This window comes from Mya arenaria, chromosome 5 (assembly GCF_026914265.1).
Source record: "Mya arenaria isolate MELC-2E11 chromosome 5, ASM2691426v1".
NCBI classification, from domain to species: Eukaryota; Metazoa; Mollusca; class Bivalvia; order Myida; family Myidae; genus Mya; species Mya arenaria.
In genome coordinates this window covers 50467810-50475866 of record NC_069126.1, presented here as the reverse complement: position 1 = coordinate 50475866, position 8057 = coordinate 50467810, and positions in this window count along the sequence as shown.

Here is an 8057-nt window from a genome sequence, read left to right as displayed (position 1 = left end):
AACTGTGTGTTTCAGATGCTGCAGGGAACAATGGTACAGTTGTCCACTGTTGTCTTTGGACATGCTGAAGAGCTGCCTTAAGGTAAATTGATGTTTGTATGTTGCTTACATATGAAGACTTATCTTGTTTCACATTATAAGTGTTGACTTAAAAAAAAGGTATTTTTTTAATCCAATAGCTTTGCCACAATCCGACAGTCTGTCATATCTATGCTTCTAGATATTGATGAAATGTTTGTGTTTAAATGAAGTACCTCTGTGTGCTCTGGGTCATCGTTTGTGGACATACCGTAAGATCACATATAAAGCCCTGTTATTCTCTAGAGTCTGAAGACCATTTTAGCACTGTCTTTATAAAATATTTTTATAATTATTTCCTTGAAAACTTCTTCGGACAGCTTTGATACTTGTTTTGTATTGATTCTCACGAATGACCATTGTTTAGACCACACAGCTCAAATGCAATCATATTTGTATTAAAAGTTTTCAAAAGACAAGTTTCTATGTTTGTTTACCCTCCAAAGTATGCCAAAAGCTTGTTAAGATTTTTGTGTCGCAGCCTTATTGATTCCGACTATCATCCTACATATTGTGACCAAACTTGGTATATAGGAAGAGTTGATAGAGACCTTTCCTGAGATTGTGTTTTTGGCCCCAAGAGTTATGGTCTAGGTCAAGGTCACTGTTGCTAAAAATAGAAATATAGTTAGTACTGAATATTGAATACCTCAAGAGTTAGGTCAAGGTCACTGAATATATATCACTGAACTATGGTTGACATAGTGTGATAAAATTTGGTATAAAGGACAATTTTATGCAGAGCTTTCATTGGATTGCCCTTTGGCCCCCTAGGATCAAGGTCACTGTTACTAAAAATAGATTACTGTTCTAGTTATGGTTGACATTCTGTGACCAAACTTGATATGAAGGAAGAGTTTATGGAGGACTTCCATGGGATTGTGCTTAGGGATCAATGTCACTGTTAAATTGTTTTGAAGAAAGCAGTCGAAACTGAATTTCTTCTGCCAATCATTAAAAACCAGGTTTTGTCACATCGCAATTCTTGTTCACTTTTTAATTTGATTGTTTTATTGCTTGGCAGGCACATATAACATCGTTATTGTATTTACTTCTAAGTCAAAGTGGCGTAGTCGAGCGCGCTGTCTTACGACAGCTCTTGTTGTGTATACTTTGGGCAGAGCTCAACCAGTACATATAATGGCTTATTATTTAGGACCACAAAAGAATGAAAAAGATAAAAGATATCAGCACTGGAAAAAGGGTCAGAGAAAAGGGAGCTGGAAATAATGAGACTAAGAAACGCAGGAGACTATCAGCACAACATGGGTGTTCTTAGCTCAGAAGAACCCACATTAGTAACATATACAAGACACAATTATATGAAAGCAGATGATTGCCTTCAATGTGAGGACTGTTTAGCGTTTATCCTAAAAACAACTTATGGCAACACAGAAACTCATGTTAAAGCCAGAAACAGCTCGATTACACATAGAATAAGCTCTAGCAACATTATTGCTTCCGTCTTCATTGTACATTAGTTAAGGCCTGAAAGAAAAGGTGATTAAAAGAATGGAAAATGATGAAGTAACAATATATATGAGAAATGACCTGATAATCGTAAAGATCTGGGGAAACCTGTTTCAGAAACCTCGACATTTTTCCATACGACTTTTTTATTAGCCAGAAAACTGAGCAAACTAGCAAGATTTCTGATTGCTGCCAAGAAAGATGATCCAGAATTACAATGCTTAGATGATGTAATTGATCCTACCAAATTCAAATGCTCTGTGGATACAGTGAAAATGAAAACAATTTTTGAAATCCCATGCTTGCTCTCAAAATTGGACAGCAGTTGAAAAAATGAGAAAAATTTAAGAAACCAAGAGCAATTATGGGACGTTACCTGGAAAAAGGGGACCAGGCAGATGACTTTATGATTTTGTGTGTGAATGACTAGACACATAGCATCTCGAGCTCTGGCCTGCAGACCATTGTCGAAAACAAAATGAATATGGGATAAATGCTGCCTTTTGCAGATGACATTAAGAAGTTGCAGACATACTTGGAGAAAACTGCTGATGAATGCCTCTCAATTTAAGACTCAGACTTTGAAAAATCAGGCTGGGAAAGGCTCAACAAAGTTTCCTTAAATTATCCTGTATGGTAATGTTAAATAGGAAAAGAGGTGGGGAAGTAGAAAGAATGAGAACTTCTGATTATAATTCTAGGTTGGCCACAAGTACACCCTTGAAATAAATTGAGAGTGCACTCAGTCCGGTAGAAAGAATGCTTCGTGCCCGATTTGACTTGGTGGAGATTAGGGGAAAAAGGGCAGAACCGTGCCAGTCCTGCTACTGCCCGTGGTACAAAAGAGTGAAAAAAACACCTTCCTATTTGCTAGGTCAAATTATGACTCTTTAAATCCAATACAAATGTGCGACAAACTCAGACATTTTTTATCAAGTCTGAATTTGACATCAGAAGAACTGCCTACCAGCACCAAATTATGTTCCGGTAAAGACTAGAATTTTAAACAACATAATGCAATGATATTTGATCTAGCAAGCTTTTAATAGATCAATAGTGTATATTGATAGATTGCATAGAGGGAAATGTTACTATGAAATATTAAAACTTCCACAACTGGTGTATGGAATCACATACTTTGCTACCATTGAGAATCATTTTTCGTCATATTGTTTTGAATGGTTCATTGTGTTTTCAGAGCTAAGCAGTGATGGGGAAGCTGAAGGTGATGACCAGATGATGTACAGCAGATCAGCCTCAGAATGGACTGCTGTCACTATTTCTACAGGGCCTGCTCTTGTGATGCATTTTATACACGTAAAAGCTCAGCATTGGAATTAGTCACACGTCGTCGAAGATGCCAGCTCTCGAGGCAACGAATGAACGTAACTGGCCAAAGGCCAGAACTGCTTATGCGATGGTAATGTGTACGTTGTATGTGCGTCCATGCGTGGGTCAGTGCGTCTGTAAAATATACTTGTGAACACTATACAGTCTTCATCAGAGCTCGGTTCCTTTCGATAACCAGCCAGATCCGCCAATGTATGAATAGATTATGGACCTTGAAAGTATAAACAAATGCCTTTTTTAGTCAAGTGTAAAGCAAAGTCTAGGATTAAAGGGGGACAATTTGCTTTTTTGTTGTGCAATTGGTTTTAGGTTGTACTCTCCCTTGCCCTTTTTTAAAAAGGAAACCACATTACAGTTAAGTTTGGTTGTATTTTAGCTACATTGGCCAAAGACTAGAAGTGTCTGTCGTTCTTGCATCCATCTGAACACAATTGCTTGTGAATGTTTGTTAAAAGTATGCCCCTGGTGTCATTACTGGCAGACCCTTGCTATTTTGAATAAGGCAACATTTAGTGGTGCTTTACCAAGAAGGATCGAATTATGCCCCTGGGGTCAAAACTGGCCCTGCCCTGGGGGTCACAAGTTTCCTAGGGACAAACTTTCAAAATCATAATGTTTCAAACCACAAGGCTCATACCTTTGATATTTGTTGTGGAGCATCATATGATGACCCTCTACCAAGACGATTGAAATTATGCCACTGGGGCCAAAGCGGGCCACACCCCTTTTGACCTACTGTCGTATTTTTAAAGCTACAGCAATGAAATTTGGACCATGTGTACAGTTTTGATAACAAATATCAATGTTGTGCTTTGATTACCTTGATTGTGTCCTTTTTTCCTACTTTCTTATTTTTGAGCTTCAGCGTTTCGATGTAACATGATTGGTTGATTGACAATTACTCATTATCACATGATGTTATCATGGCATTCTTCAAAGGTTGAATTATCCATCAACTGTTGTATATGTCCTTGTTGAACAGTAGGTGTCAGTTTTCAAATTTTTTCATTGACCTAATCGGCGTTGGATCGAAACAATTCAAAACCAAAATATTGTTTATACTTCAATTGTATTTTTTTTCTGCAATTTCGGTATCATTGAGTAAAATAATGATAAAATAAGTTTACTTAGATGTATTACCGGGGAATCTCTTTAAAACATATGGTTCGCTTTGAATGTGTGCTGAAACTAGTAAGTACATAATTTGGATATGAACTGCTGTCATTGGCACATATTAAAATGTATCATGCAACAAATCTGCTTACAACATTTTCTTTCCTCATATGTTGAACGTGCAACATTTTCAGCTAACCTTAACACAAAACGTCCCAAGGGAACTTAATTTTTGTTGCCTTTGACACATAGGTACACGCCCTGGTTTGAAAATGACACAAAAGAGCCATACCCGTAGAATATAGGCCCTCATGGGCCTCTTGTTTTTTATAATCAATTTATGGTGGATGTCCAGGACCAAGAGTTGCCAGACATCAGAGACTGAAAGGAAATTATCCAATGGTCCAAAGCAAGGTTAGACCATCATATTAGGGCCAAATCAGACATTAGGATTTTATTAGACAAGTGTTGCTCAATTGCTTGCCATAGATTTAGCAGCATTTTTGCCGCTTTGGTGTGTTTTTTACTCCACTTGTGGAATGGTGAGACCAACACTCACATGATCAATTTGAATTTCAAACACTAGTTCCAATTTCCTCAAGCCATTTTGCTTATATCTTCGAACTCTTCTGCTGCCAACAAAAACCTGCATTGTTCATAACATCAGTAGTTAGAAATATAATTGAACAATGTTCCTGGTTTGGTGATTTATTTATGTTATTATTTAATCTTTATATTTTGTCCAGCTTAAATATTTTCGTGCATTTCAGCCAGGAAGGTTCAGCGTTTAACAGAGGAGCAAAGCGAACTCAAAAGAAAACTGATTGAAATGAACATTACCATGAGATAGGAACTGAAGATGATAAATTGTATTAATACAATCAAAAACCCCAAGTGTTTGAACTCTCTGAATTGGAAATATTTTTAATCTGGCCTAAGGCGTTATTCTTAGTATGTATCCTTTATAACATAATGATGGAGTCATCGTTACTATTTATTATTAAGAACAGATTAAGAATAAATTTAAACATTTTAAGATTTCCCGAGGTTTTGAAGAGCATATTTCTGACAGTCAATGGGATCTCTAGCACATTTCACACTAATATGTTCACGTAAATGAGGCTGATTGTTGCGTGACCCAGCCTTTCTGATCAAAAGTTGCACTTACTTGATACAAAATTGTTTCAGAGAATTATTATATTGTCTTAATTTATATTTATTGATATCATAAGGTTTTTTTTTAAGATTTCCTTTTTGCATGCCAATGGGCATTGGAAACTTCTGAATGGCTGTATAGGCTTGACCAAGCACTTTATTTTTACTTGCGGGGTATTTCATATACTAGTAGGTTAATCAACATATTAACCAGGTTTTCAACAAAAACCGGGTTATTAGAATGAGGTTGTCGTTGGGCGAGCGGGCGGGCGGGCGTCAAACATTGGTTTCTGTTCAATAACTTTAGTTAGCATTGATAGGTATTGATGAAACTTGGTGTGTAGGTAGCTTATGGGAAGAGCTAGTTTGGGATTGCTATTGAGGGGGGAGGGGCTAAGGTCACTGTTACTTAAAATAGAAAAATGGTTTCTGCCCAATAACTTAAGTTAGCATTGACCGATATTGATGAAACTTGGTGTGAAAGTTGCTTATGTGAAGAGCTAGCTTGGGTTATCTTTTGAGTGGGAGGGGCTAAGGTCAAGGTCACTATTACTTAAAATAGAAAAATGGTCAAGGTCACTGTTACTTAAAATAGAAAAATGGTTTCTGCCCAATAACTTTAGTTAGCATTGACCGATATTGATGAAACTTGGTGTGTAGGTAGCTTATGTACAGAGCTAGCTGGATTTTTTTTTGAGGGAGTTCGAGCTAAGGTCAAGGTCGCGTGTTACTAAAAATAACATATGGTTTCTGCCCAATAACATATGTTAGCATTGATAGATATTGATGAAACTTAGTGTGTAGGCAGCTTATGTAAAGAGCTAGCTTAGAATTGCTTTTGAGTGGGGAGGGGCTAAGGTCAAGGTCACTATTACTAAAAATAGAAAAATGGTTTCCACCCAATAACTTTAGTTAGGATTGACAGATATTGATGAAACTTGGTGTGTAGGTAGCATGTGAAGAGCTAGCTTGGGATTGCTTTTGATTGGGGAGAAGCTACGGTCAATGGCACTGTTACTTGAAATAGAAAAATATTTTTTGCCAAATAACTTTTGATAGCATTGATTGCTCATAACAAAATCCTGGTTTCTATACAATTATAATTTCAATAAATTAACCTATTTTCAAACAATATTGACTTTGATGACCACCATGAAGTAATATTTTGTCAACTTATATAACTATGCCTGGTTCCAAGGTCAAGCGCATTGTGAATTAAAAATATTAAAATTATTCTTTTTTTACAAATCTGCTGATAATGAATGTGATGTATGTGAGAGATTTACATCGTTCATTGCACATGGTAATCACTTATGTGCTTCTAACCTCGTTTACTGTATTATTTCACTCTGCATGTGAACAATGACTTGAAACTGGCTGTATGTAAAATTTCCATAATTAATTTAGAAAAATGCATATTCATGGCAGCTTGACTCGATCTCTGAAATATTCAAGTGTAGATCAAGGGGTAAACCCCTAGCACAAATTATCAAAAGATTTAATTATACTCGTTTTAGACTTCAAAAATAGGCGAGGGCTCGCTCTACGGCGCTCTTTGTTTTTTTTTAATGATTTTTGTTCTGAAGTAAAATGATAACCATCAATTTTATTTTTTTCATTTTTTTTAATGAAATAGTTAATACATGTATATAACGTGAAATAAATATGCCTTAAATATGATGCTTTGTTTTTTGCTGATGGTGGAGATACAAAAGGTTCCTGCACTGAGTCCCATCTACGGAAGGGAATGTATACAATGTATTCCCGATCTATACAATGGACTTTGAGGAACAAAATACTACGTCATTGTCTTGATAAAATAAAACCCTAGAGTGGCTTTAAGGTGCACAGGGAAGCCGCTGCTGGGATTGGCCATTTGAGATCAAAATGGTCGCAAAAACATATACAAGAGGCCAGTGGCCAACAAAGTTCTGGTACATGTATATTATTATGGTCAGTTTGAAATGCTGAGGGTCAAATAATGAAGTTATACAACACCAAGAGAAGAAATTTTACAACCTAAAGAAACATTCAGATGTTTTATGAAGTATACTTTTACTATAGCACCGTTAATAAGTTGCCGAGCTATAGGTCCGATTTCCGAATGACAAGTGTGTCGAATTCCCTTACTAGGTTATCTACCTCGACAACAATAATATAATACATTTTTCTTTTGCATCTTCGCTTTGAGTCTTGACAGCCAACACATTTTACGCAATGTGGAAAACGATATGAAAGTAAGCTCCATGAGTTAATATAAGTATCAATATAGGAAGAAACATTAACTTAGGCAAACCTATGCAGGAATCACTTTTAGATTAAATTTAATGTTGTCGGCTGTGTTTGATCAGAATAAGGCAAAGGCCGATCGAGGGTAGTACAAAGCTAGTCTTTGTTAATTGTGAATCAGTGAATGAAAGCAAGACCACGTAAACACATGTTACATGTCTATCCGGTCTCCGGACAGAAGAACATGTGGTTTAAACGAAGTCGCTATGTCAAAGTAGTCTGATAGTCCGCCGAAACAAACAAAAATAAAACTTTTTTAGACTCCTGGTGTTAATCATGTACTATTCCAAATGACATTACTGGCACCGGTTATTTTTGAAATTTGGTTATGTTGCTTTGCGTACGCAAACTAATTCCCCCCACCCCCCACCCCGTAAAATTAAATTTTGCCGACCGTTCCAAGATGGTACCCCAACAATCCTTGATAAACTTCCTAGTTTTATACATTATATATGTTGTGTGTCATTTGTATATATTCGTGTTGTTTTTCTGTCTTTTTGGTTTTAACCCTGTGTCACTGTTATATTTAAACTTTCGACTACTTATTATCTACTTGTTCATGTAAGTATTAATATACATTGATGAAGACTTGCTGACTATGC